The sequence below is a fragment of the Plecotus auritus genome (assembly GCF_963455305.1).
Source record: "Plecotus auritus genome assembly, chromosome: 7".
NCBI classification, from domain to species: domain Eukaryota; kingdom Metazoa; phylum Chordata; class Mammalia; order Chiroptera; family Vespertilionidae; genus Plecotus; species Plecotus auritus.
The window spans coordinates 100,831,538-100,848,332 of record NC_137774.1 but is presented as its reverse complement, the minus strand read 5'-3'; the positions used below and the strand labels follow the sequence as shown (position 1 = coordinate 100,848,332).

Sequence of the window (16,795 nt, the reverse complement as noted above, 5' to 3'; positions counted from 1 at the left end):
CCTACTGCTAGGTAACATTACCCAACAGATTTGAAAACAGGAACTCAAATACTTGTATGTGGATGTTTGATCCATAATAGCTAAAAAGTGGAAACAACCTAAATGTCCATCAACTAACTGATGGATGGGTGAACAAAACGTGGTACATCCACACAATGGAATATTATTTGGTCATAAAAAGAATCAAATACTAGCACCTGATACAAATGAATGAACCTTGAAAACACTATGCTAAGTGAATAAAGCTAGATACTAAAGGCCATAATAAATATTTATTCATAATATATATCCAAAATAGGTAAATGTATAGACACAAAATGTAAATTAGTGGTTTTTGGTAGACTGAGGGAATGGGAGAATGGGCAATGATTCCTTAATGCCTATGGAATTTCTTTTGAAGATAATGAAAATATTTTGGAATTAGATAGTAGTGATCAATATATTTGGTGAATATACTAAAAGTCACTGAATTGCACACTTTAAAATGGTGAATCTGATGATGTATAAATTATTTCTCAGTAAAGCTGATATTTAAATAAAAAATAATAAAAATTCCAAAGGTGCTTCAAGAATACTGCAGCTATTTTAATTTACTTACAAGGCAACTACTTTTCCTGGCAAATAGGACACAGGAAAGAATGGATTGTGATGCTAGTAGAAATAATTATATAGATATGCACATATTTATGCATTAAATTTTTTAAAATATATTTTTCATTGATTTCAAAGAAGAAAGGAAAGGGAGAAAGATAGAAACATCAGTGATGAGCCCTACCTGTTTTGGCCCAGAGCATTGGCCTGCAGACTGAAGGGTCCCAACTTCCATCCGGTCAAGGGCACATGCCCGGGTTGCAGGCTCGATCCCCAGTGGGGGTTGTGCAGAAGGCAGCCAATCAATGATTCTTTCTCATCATTGGTGTTTCTATCTCTCTCTCCCTCTTCCTTCCTCTGAAATAAAAAAAAAAAAAAAAGGAAAAGGAAAAGAAAGAAACATCAATGATAAGCAAGAATCACTGATCAGCTGCCTCCTGCATACCCCCCACTGGGGATCGAGCCCACATCCCGGCCATGTGCCCTGACTGGGAATGAACCATGACCTCCTGGTTCATAGGTTGACACCACTGAGCAACACTGGCCAGGCTATCCATTACATTTTAAAAGCTGTGTTTGTATTTCACCTAAAATAATTTCATATATGCTACCAGAAATAAAGGTGCCAAAGTTTAGGGAACACTCTTGAATATCATAGTAGTTAAGTTCCAGTATCAACAGCCTGGGTTTGAATCTCAGTTCTAACACTATGTGAATTAGGAAAATTTCTCAATGTCTTTAAACCTGTTTCTTTATCTGTAAAATGGGATAACAATTCCTGGTGGTGCCAGTATCAGGGAAGCTGGGTATATTAATTTTTTTAAGAGAGCAACATTCCTTGAGCCCTTGCTCTAGGCTAGCAAGGCAATATGCTTTATTAAATCTTCACAGAAACCTCATGAGATCCAATTCAAACATAATAAGCAAATGGACAGTCCTCACTATGTATAATTCCACTAACTGCTATTGGAAAACATAATGCTTTCTACTCTAACATCCACTCACAAGATCATTGAGTCAGAATCACCTTCTTCGATTCTTTAAATTCAGGTTCTATTATCTTACAGACCATACTTTGTTTTTAAGATTATAAAACATCAATTTATGATAAAATTAAAAGATTATGTCATTATTCTAACCTCTCATAAAAGTTGTACCAAAAAATTATCTCTATTTTATTTACACTTCACATTTTACCAGTTGCTAGTGTTTTGTACATACCTTCAAAAGGATTATATCTTAGAATACTGAAAGAATTTGCCCCCAAATCTATAAAAGTTGCCAAACAGAAAAGAGAAATAAATACAGAAACCATTACTCAACTTTTAACTGACACTAGGGTCTTGGTATACCCTATTGGCATCTGAGAGGCCCACTCATGTACAACAGCATTCATTAACTAAAAATAAATTTCAAATGTGCAGATTCAGTGACAATAATAATAAACAAATGCCAAGTTACTGAAATATATTATACCCTTGTACCAGCAATCAAAATGAGCTTGGAGTCTCTGAAAGTCCATGTGGCAATGAAAGTATGGCCCCAACTGAATCAGAAACGCAAGTGTGCAAACCCTTTTCTTTTAAAGAGTCTATATAACATGTCCTGGGGTCATAATTCAAATACTAAGCATACTATTACTTCTATCTCTTAGTCTCAAGTTTGATTAAATGCTCAGGAACCTACCTCACAGGGAGATGCTATGTTGACCAGTCAACTTTGCAAAACAGTCAAGGTTACTAAAACAGGCTATGTTTATAAGACAGGGTCAAAAAAGAATTTAAATGACTCCTAGTGCATCTGAGGTAATCCCTAGTTTAGTTTTTTCATAAGTTTCTAGTCTGTCCTTAATTATTTCTATTCAACTCACCCTTTACACATACAGAGCCAAGTAGGAGAATTGGACCCGTGGGTTTTACATTTTCATTAAAAGCCAGGGGTAACATATAACCAACGTGAATTGTGGGTGGCAGCTCACTTTATGATTTCTTCAGAGGAAATTTGACGGAACACATGGAGCTAGGCTGTGCAACAGGATCTCTATTTGCTTTGTGAATGTGTGGGTGTAAATGGTATTTGGCTAGCATTCACCAAAACTTCTTACATTGGCCACAGCTGAATTATTGTCCTTTCTGCTACCTTTCAGTTACCAAATAAAAAGGTCAGATTCACGACCCTTTAAAAATAGTACAAATACTTTTTAGTTTGATGTAGTCCCATTTATCTATTTTTTATTTGTTTCCCTTGCCTTAGGAGATATATCAGAAACCAATATTGGTAAGAGAAATGTCCAAGATTTTACTGCCTGTTTCCTTCTAGGATTTTTATGGTTTTAAGTATAACATTTAAGTCTTTAATCCATTTTCAGTTTATTCTTATGTGTGGTGAAAAAAGGTGATCTGGTTTCTTTCTTTTCTCTTCTTTTTTTGCACATTTTTGTCCAATTTTCACAACACCATTTATTGAATAGACTATCTTTACCCCATTGTATGTCCTTGCCTCCTTTGGCAAATATGAATTAACCTTAAAGGCATGGGTTTATTTCTGGGTTCTCTGTTCTGTCCCATTGACCTACATCTCTGTTTTTATGCCAGCATTATTCTGTTTTGATTACTATGGCCTTATAGTATAATTTGATATCAGGTAACATGATTCCTCCAACTTTGTTCTTTTTTCTCAAGATTTTTGCACAGCAAAGGAAACCATCAACAAAATGAAAAGATAACCTACTTGTAACCAAAATAAAGCTAATTTTAAAAGAGGAGAGAATTTCTTTTTACTTAGAATAGTCTCAAATATTTAAAAACTGATAGTACCAGGTACTGGTGATTTGTCTCATTTTGTGGGCCAGGGGATGAAGTGGCCATACCTTTCTGGAGAGCAAACTGACAATATTGAGGAGGTGTGGGGGGGAATGGGTGAAAAATATGAAAGGGATTAAGAAGTACAAATTGTCAACTATAAGAATAGTCATGGAGATGTAAAGTACAGCATAAGGAACATAGTAAATAATATTATTATAACTATGGTGTTAGATGGATAATAGATTTATTGGGGTTATAACTTCATAAGTTATATATATGTCTAATCACTATGTTGTACACCTGGAACTAATGCAACATTGTATGTCAACTATAATTGAAAAATATTTTCTTACAAAGATGTAAATATGCCTACCTTCTGATGCAACAATTCCAATTCCAGTAATAAATCCTAAGGAAATAATCAAATGAAAGAGCAAAAATTTATGCATATACATATAAGCATATAGATATGTATATGTGTAATTATATGTGTCTGTATGTATGTGGTGACATTGCATATAATATAAAAAAACCTTGAAATAACCCAAATCTCCAAAATGATGGGAGTAATTAAATCATTTATCATGATGCTCTCGTACAATAAAAAATAACTATTAAAAATGATAATGTAGCATTGGATTTATTAACAGGCAAATTCTAAGGTATATTATTAAGTGAGAAAGCAAATCCCTTGGTCCCTTTATTTTTTGCAATAAATGTGTATAACAGAAAGTCAGGAGCTACATTAAAATAAGAACATTTTTATATGTGAGCAGTTAGATTTTGAATGATTTTTTTTCTTTCTCTGTATAGTTTAACTTTTTTTGAAGTGTATATATTATGCTTACAATTAAAAAAACATCTCCACTTTCTCTTATTTACATTCTCTTGCCCAGTTTTAGAAACAGCAAACATGACTACAAGTCAATCTATCTAATACTGAACATCCCAATTACCACTTGACACCTAACTCTCTATTTGGGAACATCTGATTTTTAAATTGCAATTTCTAACTTTCCCTGGATCTGTGGAACACAAGAAATAAATGGAAGTGATAGAACAGTGACAGGTATTTATGTTTCTTTTCCTTCCCAACACTTCTAGCAAAGTTCTGCTAGAAATACATAGAGTATTTAGTCAATAAACACTGCTTCAATTTCCGGGTCACAAGCATTCCCAAAACTTTGCAGAGTTGTACATAATAGTCTGATATCTATTTAAGGGCTAAGTTGGGTTTTCTTTTTAAAAAAATGAAACAAATGATACTTCTTGGGTTATCTAAAAAAAATGAAAAAAAAAATGATACTTCCCTGAGATTTCTTCTAGGTCGAATTAACACTAAACAGAGTTAAACTATAATATATAGGAGGGAGGGATTTCTCTGATTTGACAAGACATAATTTATAAAACAGAAAAGTCATCAGACTGATAAAACAGTTATTCTTCTGCATTATTTAACAATAGTGAAGTATGACAATGTGAATTTGGCAGCATTTTATGACTGAGTTCAGAGAAGTCTTAAAGCCTTTTTCTTGTCATTCAGTGAGGTGTCCGGTGTCAATCAGTAAGCAGGCAAGGTGGAAGGCAGTGTTTTTAGCTTGTTTAGAAGGTGACCAAGGCAAGGCATGTTCATCTTGTACACTTGTGCCCTAGAAATTTTAATAAATACAAATATATATATAGCATCCATCACCATCCAAATTTTAAAATATAATTCAGGTTCTTAGATACACTGGATTATATTGCCATTTTTTTCCTGGTGACTCATCTTTGACTAGAGAACTCACTATGTGGCAAAGTTTTGATATTCTTATCTGTAATGTATAATTCTTTTTATTTTCCTAACAAAAAATATTTTAATGTAGGAATCAACATATGAACATTACATTAGTTGGTAAAATTCAGGTTACACATATAAGATAAATATAAAATAATATTCTTCTGGCTTAATGGAAACATAACAATTGTGATAGTCATGCTTAACACCTTGGTTAAGTAATGAGAGGAATGGACAGGGGTATCAAAGAGGTATGCAGAGATTTCACAGTTTGCATAATCCTTAGTCCTTCTGAGAAACTCCACATGGGAAATATGTGACAAATGTCCTGTAATATGGTGGCTTCAATCTATCGGTGACTGTTCTGTTCATGTGCTTTAAGCACTGAAAACTAGATTCAAAGATTGCTCAACAAGCTTATAATACTAACTAGAGGCCCAATGCATGAAATTTGTGCAAGGGGCTTGGCCCTCCGCCACCACGGTGGCTGCTTCAGCCTCCACTGCCACTGCTTTTATTATTATAGATAATCCCTTATATTATAAAATAGTTTAAATTTGGAAAGTTCAAGGTAAAGCATACTGGTTTTCATAATTACTTTTAGATACAATTGAGACTAGAATATACATAATCAGGTATACTACTGTGCACAGTTAATTCTAGTTACCATATTTTATATTTGTTGGTCATCAACTGCACAAATGTTATGCCCCAAAAGAAATGATCAACCCAGCAAAATGGTTACATTTAATTTCTTTTAAAAGACAAATAAACTAAACTTAAGGAAGAATAGGCTTTTCCTGATATCTCATTTTCAAATTATTGCTACAAACTTACCGAAAGAAATAATTACATATTTTCCCAGCATCAAATAATCTGCAGAAAGTTTCCAAGATAGACCCATTTCTTGTTCCATTTCCAAAATTAAATAAAGGCTTTCTAACTGAAAGCATTTGCATTCCTAGCTCTCTAAAAGTAAACACTAAGAAGCAATGTACAAAAAAATGCTCTCCTGGCTTCTGAATAGCCCACTTAGTTACAGTAAGGATTTTCTGTCCCAACACTTCCTCAAATTCAAAAGACATTTACTTCCTAAGAATATGGCAAACAGTCTTCATTTCAAACCAGTCAGTCCGTTTCCATGGCAACACTGCGGGATCCCTTGGCTACCATAAGTCTCATCAGTTGACTGGAATTTCTCAATCTTCTTTACATCTTGAGTTTGGTCTGTTCTATACACCAAACAAACTAAATCATCTGTTACTTTAATACACAAACTCCCATCAGAATGCCTATATTTGAGAACCACACGTGCCTGCATAGGGTCCACGAGGTAGAGCTTCTCAGCCATGAGACTGAACTCCTCCCATGTCTGGAACTGTGGCATCATGCCCCCTCCCCCCCAACCAGAGGGGGGCAAGGCCAGGACCTGAGCGGGGCGACCCGACCCACCTACCTTCCTACCTCTCGCCGCCACCACCCAACACCCGGGCCCAGCCGACCAAGATGGTCTGTAATGTATAATTCTAGACTGCTAGGCTGAACCCTAAATTGTATGATGTCATTTAAGTATATGTTGCATTCATTGCTACATTCTTTAGGTGGTGGAGAAGTTCTTCATTTTCACCCCAAAATATATTTTTCTAATTTGAATGTAATACATGCTAATTGAAGGAAAAAAACGGTGACAATCCACAAAGGAACAAAAATGAAAATAACTCATTTTATACCACCCTCAAGTAACAACATCAATATTTTGGTACAATTGTTATAGCCAAGAGATTAAGAATTAAAGTTGTGGAACCAGACTTCCTGGGTTCAAATCCCAGATCTACTACTTACTAGTTGTCTGACCTTGAGCAGGTGACTTAGTGTCTCTGTGCTTCAATTTCTCAAAGGAGGGAGTGGGTATAAGAGCAGGTACCTTAATAGGTGATTATGAGAATTAAATAGGCTAATGAGTACAACGTGCTTAGTACAATACCTGGCACATAATCTCAGATTAACAAACTTTAGTTATTATTTCCTTCTTTAAATTTATACATTAAATATATGGAATCTAAACATATGGAATCATACTGTTTTGTATTCTGGTCTTCTGCCTTTTCATTTAACAATGTACCTTAAGCATCTTTTTTCCCTTTTATTTAATGAATATCTTTCCATTTAATTAATAGAAAGCTATAAAATCACTCAATCACTACATAGCATTCAGTTGTATGAATGTACCAAGTTATGTAACTAATCAACGGAAAGAGTTCTAAAGGATCTTTTCTTCCATATTATAACCTCTTCATGAATGTCCAAATGAGGTTATTAAGCCAAAAAAGTGAAAGAATAGCCTTCTACTAAATCTTTAAAGTTTCTTAGTGGCTTCAAAAACTAATGTCAAAAGAAGAAAAGGAGGAGGAGAAGGAAAAAGAGGAGGACAGGGCACACAGTAAACACAAAAAAATTAAAAATAAGTTTAAAAACATTAATGTGCTCCTGATTGTTTGTTTGTTTCTCCTCAGGAAATAATCTTACAGGCTATTCAAAATATTTTAAGTTAGTTTTGCCTGGTTAGATACCTTTCTTCAGATTGTTTTAAAAGGTAAACAATCAATCAATTAACACTATCAGCAATATATAAAAAATAACTAAGAAACTAAATTTTAATAAGAAGACCAAATCAGGACTGACCTCAGATATTTTTGGTATAAAATATAGAGACCATTTCAGTACATATTTCTATATAGACCCTTTTTTGTTATGAGACACTATAACATTTATGGTCTTACAGAAAATGTTATGGCTGTTTTATAGTATTTATAATACTGATGTTGAAGAAAAATTATCTTATCTACCTGGTATTATCACCCAAGGTTTGAGTTCATGGCTATATCAGACTCACAGGCTAACTTTCCATGTTTTAAAGTCACCTACTTGTAGTCTATATATATATATATATATATATATATATATATATATATATATATATACATATACATACACATATACATATATATAGCCAGCAATATCATTTCAATAATCCTAAATACCAGTCGAAAAATCTCTCAATTCCAAAAATATTTCAAATCTTTTGTTCACTAGTTCTCCCCATGTTTACCAGTTATTTTAAATAACAATGTCATATTCACACTGAAGAGGGAATAATCAACTTTAAATAAATAAATATATTATACTTTGGCCCAGTCCAACTTCTTCAAAATCATGGGTTTGTCCTAAATTTGAAAATTTTCTCTATGTGACAAAACTTGGCCTACCTACAGGTTCAGTGCTTTGGACTTAATCAAATTCATTCACATTCTAGCCGAAACTGGTTTGGCTCAGTGGATAGAGCGTCGGCCTGCAGACTGAAGGGTCCCAGGTTCGATCCCGGTCAAGGGCATGTACCTTGGTTGCGGGCACATCCCCAGTGGGAGGTGTGCAGGAGGCAGCTGATCGATGTTTCTCTCTCATCGATGTTTCTAGCTCTCTATCCCTCTCCCTTCCTCTCTGTAAAATATCAATAAAATATTTTAAAAAATCACATTCTAGATGGATTACGATGGACACATATTTCAAAACTAGAATTTAGTTTGTGACCATGGAATGAGCAACCTTAAGTAAGAGATGCTGAATATTCAACTGTGGCCTCATTTTTTTTTCCCGTATACTAACCAGTAGTTCCTAAACTAGCCATAACTGAGAATCACCTGGGGGATTTTTAATGCAGATTCTCAGACCCAATCTCAAATCTGCTGAATTAAAAACTTCAGGAACAGAGCTCAGGAATTTATATTTATAGCAGCTTCCCCAAGAAATAATAATGCAGACCACAGACACCTGTCTCTGGACTGAAATTTGGAAACCACCTCTCTAACCACCTGGATTTGACAGTTTATTTATTTAACCAAGTGTTTCTAAAAATTAGTGGATTTTTTCTGTGGTGCTACAAAAGAAATAGAGAACACAATCCTGTTCTCAAGCTTACTGAGACAGAATTTCCCAAAATGTATTCCATGAGATATTTATAGGTATTACATGAAAGAAGTGATTCATGATCAAATAACTGTGGCAAACTCTAGGTTAAACAAATATAATATTTCTTCACTTCAGAATTTCTCAGGGCCTTTAATAGATTATGGCTTTCCAAGAAGAAAGTCAAACTTTTTTGTACATGAAATCCTTTTATCACAGAGCTTGTCTTAGGACTAGTGTTCCAAAGAATACAGTTTTGGAAATGATGAACTAAATTATTTCTTAAGAACAATGACCATGACTTCATACACTTTTTTAACCCCTCGTAGTATCTAATTAGAACAAGGCTTAATAACACATGAAAGGTTAGTTAAATTAATTCTCATAATCTAAAGGGTAGGTTGATCATCCAAGTGGATAATGTTTCCAAGTGCCCGCAGTGTAAATCTGTCATTGATTCCATTACCTATTTCATGTCTCCTTTTGGAGTGTTGGCTCATATTGGTGCCACTAGTAAAGCAATAGTTCCCTTATGAATTGTCAGTTCATTTGTCTTCTACCAATACTCAAAACTCAGGTTTTATAGATTATCACTAGAGGCCCATTGCATGAAGAGATTCATGCAATAGGCCTTCCTTCCCTTGGCTTCCAGCACCGGTTTTCCTCCTGCACCCAGGACCCAGGCCTTCATTCCGGCCAGAGTCTGCCTTCTTCGTCTTTGCTGCAGGCTCCAGCCAGGGTCTGCCTCCTTCATCTTCACTGCAGACTGCCATCTTCATCTTTGCTGCAGACTCCGGCTGGAGTCTGCCATCTCTGTCTTCACTGCAGTCTTGTCTTCGCTGCGGCACTCTGCTCCTGTAGATCCCTTTGCCCCCCACCCTCCCTCTCATAGCAGGTGTCCTGCCCTGCCCGGCCACTCTGCACCTGGAGCAGCTGGGCGGCCACCATCTTTGTCCTTCTAATTTGCATATTCCCTCCTGATTGGCTAATGGGTGTAGCAGAGTGATGGTCAATTTGCATGTTTCTCATTTATTAGTGTAGATAGTTATGCTAAGAAGGAAGTTGTGGCTATGGAATGATGTTGGAACTGTGACAGCAGAAACACTGTAGGAGCCGAGGAACTTAGCATCCCTCAGGAACTGAAGGTGGTACATACATGTACCATTGCAGGAATAGAAAGACACCAAGAAGAAGAATTGCAGCCCAAGAAAACAGCTTATGAATCCCGTGGCTGATTCTAGCATAAGTACCTCACTGGGCATTACCTGACCAGCTGTGGTGGAGGAAACCATTAGACAGCATGGAAAAGTGAACTCGGCAAATGAAGGATAAGAGGAAAATCAAAATAACAGTTTCTGCCATCAAGTCACCTTTCCCAGGACTGAAGCAAACTTATTTGATATTTTTAGTTTGCTTGCTTCTAAGTGACATGAAAATGCTTCCCTTTCACTGAGCTGGAGTCAAAAATCAAATGACTAAAAACTGAGATTTTACATCTTATCTTTTAATATTGGGAACTGGGGGCAGAGAAAAAAGATCATATCTTAGAGTGGTTTGAAACCAAATTGTTTTTCATAGTCTGCATTAGGCTTTGATGAAATGGGGGTGGTTTTCATGATGTCATCCACATGGTTTAAATAAACAGTGTACTAAGGTTAACAAGCTGCAATCGTAACAGAACTAGTGGGGGATTATAGTCAAGCTAATTTGATCAATTACTTTTAGTTCCTGAGGTCTCTAGATGAGACAGAAGCCAGTATACACATGTTGGCAGATGAAAAATCAGTTTGGTCAACACATACCCTGATGGTAATGAACATTCCTTCAGACTTCATTTTTCATCCCCAGGAGAGGAGAATCCCACTAATTCCAGTCACTGCTACTCAAAAGCAGCCAGAAAGATAACTGTAAATATTTTTAGGAGCCAGAAACTTGCATTCCATGGGGTACACTAAGATTAGTCTATTAGCTTTTCCATTGGGCATTTAAATGTTGTATTTTAGGTTTTCCTTGTATTATCTTCCTATTAAAAATTAATGAGAACTAGAATTAACTAAAGTTCTTAATCAGTATATATTAGGACCACCTTAAAAGTTGATATTTTCTAATTATAAATATTACTCAGTTACATGAAGCTAGTAAACAGTTTCATATATGTGGAGTATATGCATGAGTTGGGTTTATCAGCTTTAAAACATGGTGACTATAAGGAAGTGGTTTCTTTGGTATATAAATGGAAGAAAGGGATGATTTTTTAAAAGCTATGTAAATTCCACAGTATTTCACTATTTACAAGACACTGGCTTGGTGTACAAAGTACAAAGTTGTATAAGTCATGGATCCTTACCTCATTGACTAGTAGAGGTGATGATATGTACACCAAAAATTATAACCCTAGGTAGATATGCTACAGAAGAAGCATAAAAAGATCTCTAGAGGAGTCAAAAGATGGCATGATTTCATCTGGTGGCAGAAATCAAGAAAAAAATTCCTGGAGAGCTTTCATTTGAGATGTTTAGGCCAAGATGCAGGCATTTGAGCATAAGGAATAAGTCATAGATAGCATGGAGATGGGAAATGAGTTATGTTCAAGGAATACTAAGGAATTGCTTTTGGCTTACTCAGAAAGATTTCATCTATAGAAGTGGGGAAAATAAGGACACAAAGGTAAGTTGGGATCATTTTTGAAAGACTTTGAATTCCAGTGAATTTGAGGTTGGGCAAATAGTGTAGGGAGTTGTTGAAAGTTTTTGTGAAGAATATATCAGAATCAGAAAAATTAACCTAGAATAGTATCCAGACACTATTGAAGTTGTTGAATAAAACCAATTCCATAGGTATATAAAAAATGATGGTGCTAACAACAGTAATATGAAAAAACTGAGAAAGTGGAGTCATTTTGCTGGGTTTAGTTACATTTAGCATTTGGATACTCTGATCCAAAAATTCTTATATCTTAGAAAGTTGTTGAGGGGAGATAAAGTGGGCCTTTGGGAATTAGTTGTTGTAGAATGGAGTCCCTCCAGCAAGAATTTCAGGTTCTCATTTAGCAAATACTTAATAAGGTCTTAATATGTGCCAGACACTGTGCTAGGCGTGGTTAGAAAAACAACTATATAAAACAGAAACATTAAGGAGTTTGGAATCTCGTAGTTTCTCACTCTGGTTCTATCACTTATTTGCTGCACTACCTAAAGCAATTAACATTTTTTGAAATGCTCTGCTTGTTTATATCCTTGGGAATATTGTAATGTGCATGTTTAAGTTGTGGTATTAGATTTTTAGGTGTAAAATCGTTTAGGATCATGGGGGAGTTAATGGGAATACTATTATAGTCAGTCATGAGGACTAGTGGAGGCAAGAAATGAGGTGAAAGCCAAAATCCCAGTCAGAGTTGAGAAGCACAGCGCATGGGAAATGCTTTAGAGAGGGCTCTGAGGTTAGAAGCAAAGCCAAGCTTTCCACTAGTACATCACTTTCCAGTGTGAGAGCCAGTAGCACTCCCACGCGGAGTCTAAGCACTGGATCCAGACGCCGGAGGAATTATATACCGGTATACATTTCTGAAAAGGGACCCTGTATAGCAGGAGATATTAGAGAAGGATCTTCTTACAGTCACTGAGTTGATACTTACTAAGTGCCTTGCTCAGTGCTACTTGCTGAGTGTACAATGGTGAGCAAACCAGACATGATCTCTGACATCATGAAGGTTATAGTCTAGTGAAGATGGCAGATAATTAAATCTCCATCATCGGTGCTTTTAAAAAGAGGTGCACAGCTCAGCAAGACCCTCTGATGGGAGACTTTTTACTTAGATTGGGGCTCGAGAGGGCTGCTCCAAGGAAATAACTTTGAACAGAGAATGACGTCAGCCTTCAACCAAGTCCTTTATTGGGGTTGGCAGCAGACTACTACTCAGTTCTATTCCTATTGGCCACTAGAGCATCCAGTTGTGGAATCCTGAAAGAACAAAATGTCAAAAGATCCAAAAACATCACAGCTGAATCCAGTGACTGCAATACACAGAGAAATAGAAATCATTCAAGGTCTAGCCGTGGTTATCAGAGAGGCACTATTGCACAGTGGTAGAAACCAAAGTCTGGCATCCAATCCCATGTGGCTTGAGGGAAATTATTGAGTCTCTATAATCCTCAGTTTCCTCTTAATGTAAGATGAAAATAGTAAGAGTATACATCCCTATAATTCTCTTGTGAGAATTAAGTAATCCACAAAACTCAAAGCACAGTTTCTAGCACTGTTCCTTCATAAATCTTAGCAATTATCCTCCTGGATAAGGATTATATTTTTGGATAAGGATTTTTAATTGAGCTATAATTCATGTGTCATAAAAATTACCCTCAGAAATTATGTAATTCAGTGGTTTTAGTATTTTTACAAGGTTCACAATCTAATTTCAGAACATTTTTATCACCCCAAAAAGAAATCCCATATCCATTGGCAGTCACTCTTCATTTTACTTTTTTCCAGCCTGTGGCAAGCACTAATCTACTTTCTGCCTCTGTTCTGGACATTCCATGTAAAGGAATCAATAATATGTGGCCTTTTGTATCTGGCTTGTTTTGCTTAGCATATTTTCCAGGTTCATTCAAGTTATAGCATGTATCAGTACTTCATTCCTTTTTGAGGCTGAATAATGTTCCATCGTATGGATATACCACACAATTTTATTTATCAATTTATTAGTTAATGGACATTTGGGTTGTTTATAGTTGTGGGCTATTAGGAATAATGCTGCTATGTATATTAGTGTACAACTTTTTTTGTGGACAAGTGTTGCCAATTCTCTTGAGGATGTATATAGAAGTAGAATTGCTAGATTCCATGTGAATTTTATTTATATTTTACCTTTTGCAGGAACAGCCAAAATGTTTCTCAAAACTGTTGCACCATCTTACATTCCCACCAGCAATGCATGAGGATTCAAATTTCTTCACATCCCACCAACACTTGTTATTGTCCATCTCTTTCAGTTTAGCCATCCTAGTGAGTGTGAAGTGCTATATTATTGTGCTTTTATTTGCATTTCTCTAATGACTAATGATGTTTCACATCTTTCACATGCTTGTCCATCTGTGTAACTTCTTAGAAGAAATATCAATTCACATCAGTGTCCATTGTTTAATTGGGTTATTTATCCTATTATTGTTGAGTTGGATAAAGATTTGATTGAAATATTTTATTCATTCCCACTGATCCTGGTGAAACAAAATCAGCTCTCCAAGAAGGAAGGTCGTTATTTCTTGTTTTCTGCCTTAGTAAATAGTAGGTGCTCCAGAATTAGCAGGCACCGAGCTTCTTTTGTGGCTAGACAGAAGAGCAGGGCAGACATCCTCCTCACGCTTATCTCCCCTTCTTCAAACCCAGGCCCTTCTCCCTTTCCATGTTGAAACTCTACCTTGTTCTCTCTTTCTTACACTGAGCTCTCCCACTTTAGTCTCATGGTGCCATCTTGAGACATTTTTATATACAGGTAGAGTCCAGAGGGGCAGGGAACTATAAGGTTACCTTCACATGCCTCCCTTCTCAGCACAGGGCCTGGAAGGCCATAAGAATAAGAACACACAGCTTACTTTCTCTGATTTCTTATACTGATTCTGAACCTTGACATTGCTGAGGCTGGCAGAGGCAATAATTGGTGTGTGTGTTGGGGGTGGGGGAGAGAGGGAATCCAAGAACTAATGGCAGAAAGTGAATGCTACCTCCTTAGGAACTCTGTGGCCTGAGGCAAGTTACTTACTCTTTGGAGTTTGGTTTTCCTTACCTGCAAAATAAGATGATAATTTTCAGATAATAAGCTTGGTTTTCCTCTACCTATCTTGGAATAATTTTGTGAAGACAAAATGATCTAATGTATGTAAAGGTGCCTTGTAAAACGCTATATAAATGAAAGTTTTATTATCCAAGAGTGAGAACTCACCTTCTATCTAGCATCACAGTTGTAGTTGAATAAGCTCCAGAAAAGTGAATCTCTTTATACAATACCTCCTGGTAATTTCTACAATATGTAGTTTATATATGGAGTATGGTTTTTCATTTGAGGGATTGTATAATTCTATGTCGTAGTTGTTTGCAAACACTTTATTTGAAAATGAGCTAACAATTACAATCCTAGTCTACATTCAACTCATTCACACATAGATATGTTAAATAAGTTCTTATTTCTCCACACAGATATTTTTATTCTCAAACTAAAGTAAATATTCAACATTATATACTTTAAGTAAAAATCTGAACTAGAATTGTTTTCTAATTTATTTTGAGTACTTACAAAGTGCCTTACTGCATCTAATCCTTCCAACATTCAAATGAGAAAACACCATGATTCTCCCCATTTTCCAGATAAGAAAACCGAGACATAACAAAGTCAAGGTCACCTATCATAAGAGACTAATCTGGGATTGGGAATTTAGTCTGTTGGATTTAGCTCTCACCCTCTTAACCCCATGTAGTGACATATCAGACAGAAAAAGAATTCTAAGGAAATGGAGGGTATGTGATATACTAAAGAGAAAAAGAAATCTGAAGAATTGGAGGGTGATTCCTCTGAATTCACTTGTGTTATTTATTTTTACATTTCATTAAAGGATTACCTTAGAATCCACAAAAGAACTAGAAAAGATCATTGATCTATGGATAAGGGGTTGATTCCTATTTGAGCTTTATTTGAGAAGTGAGGAAAACTTCATGAGAGTCAGAATTGTGAAACAAAGCTATGAATTATTAAAGGGAGTTACAATATTTACTTTTCTGAAGAGCACTAAGCAGGGTAAATCTCATTTTCCATAGCCTCCACTAAATTCAATTAGGAGTAAAAGCAGTGAATAGGACTAGTTAATTACAGCCACCATAAGAATACTATAGCATATGAATGTTTATAAAGAAAAAATTCAAATTCTGAAGAGAAAGGAAAAAACTAAAAATCCTTAAAAGCCAATAGACAAAAAAAAAAAACCCTTTGAAAAATTACTTTATTTTTTTTAATAAATCTTTATTGTTCAGATTATTACAGGTGTTCCTCTTTTTTCCCCCCATAGCTCCCCTCCACCTGATTCCCCACCCCACGCCATGCCGTTACCCCCCGCCACTGTCTTCATCCATAGGTATAAGCTTTTTATCCAATCTCTTCCCCCACCCCTCACACCCCCTCCCCCCTGAGAATTGTCAGTCCACTCCCTTTCTATGTGCCTGATTCTATTATATTCACCAGTCCATTCTGTTCTTCAGATTTTTTTATTCACTTAATTTTTAGATTCACTTGTTGGTAGGTATGTATTTGATGTCATTTTGTTGTTCATAATTTTTATCTTTACCTCCTTCTTCTTCTTCTTCTTCTTCTTCTTCTTCTTCTTCTTCTTCTTCTTCTTCTTCTTAAAGAACACCCTTCAGCATTTCATGTAATCCTGGTTTGGTGGTGATGAACTCCTTTAGCTTTTTCTTGTCTGTGAAGCTCTTTATCTGACCTTCAACTCTGAATGATAGCTTTGCTGTGTAGAGTAATCTTGGTTGTAGGTTCTTGCTGTTCATCACTTGGAATATTTCTTGCCACTCCCTTCTGGCCTGCATAGTTTCTGTTGAGAAATCAGCTGACAGTCGTATGGGTGCTCCCTTGTAGGTAACTAACCGTTTTTCTCTTGCTGCT

General features: G+C 35.8%; 1 pseudogene across 1 annotated transcript; it reads right to left on the bottom strand.

Moving 5' to 3' along the window:
* Positions 1-6,300: 6,300 nt before the first annotated feature.
* On the bottom strand, positions 6,301-6,559 carry LOC308254154 (signal recognition particle 9 kDa protein-like; annotated as a pseudogene). The gene has a single exon. The product of its transcript is annotated as a signal recognition particle 9 kDa protein-like (transcript).
* Positions 6,560-16,795: the final 10,236 nt, after the last annotated feature.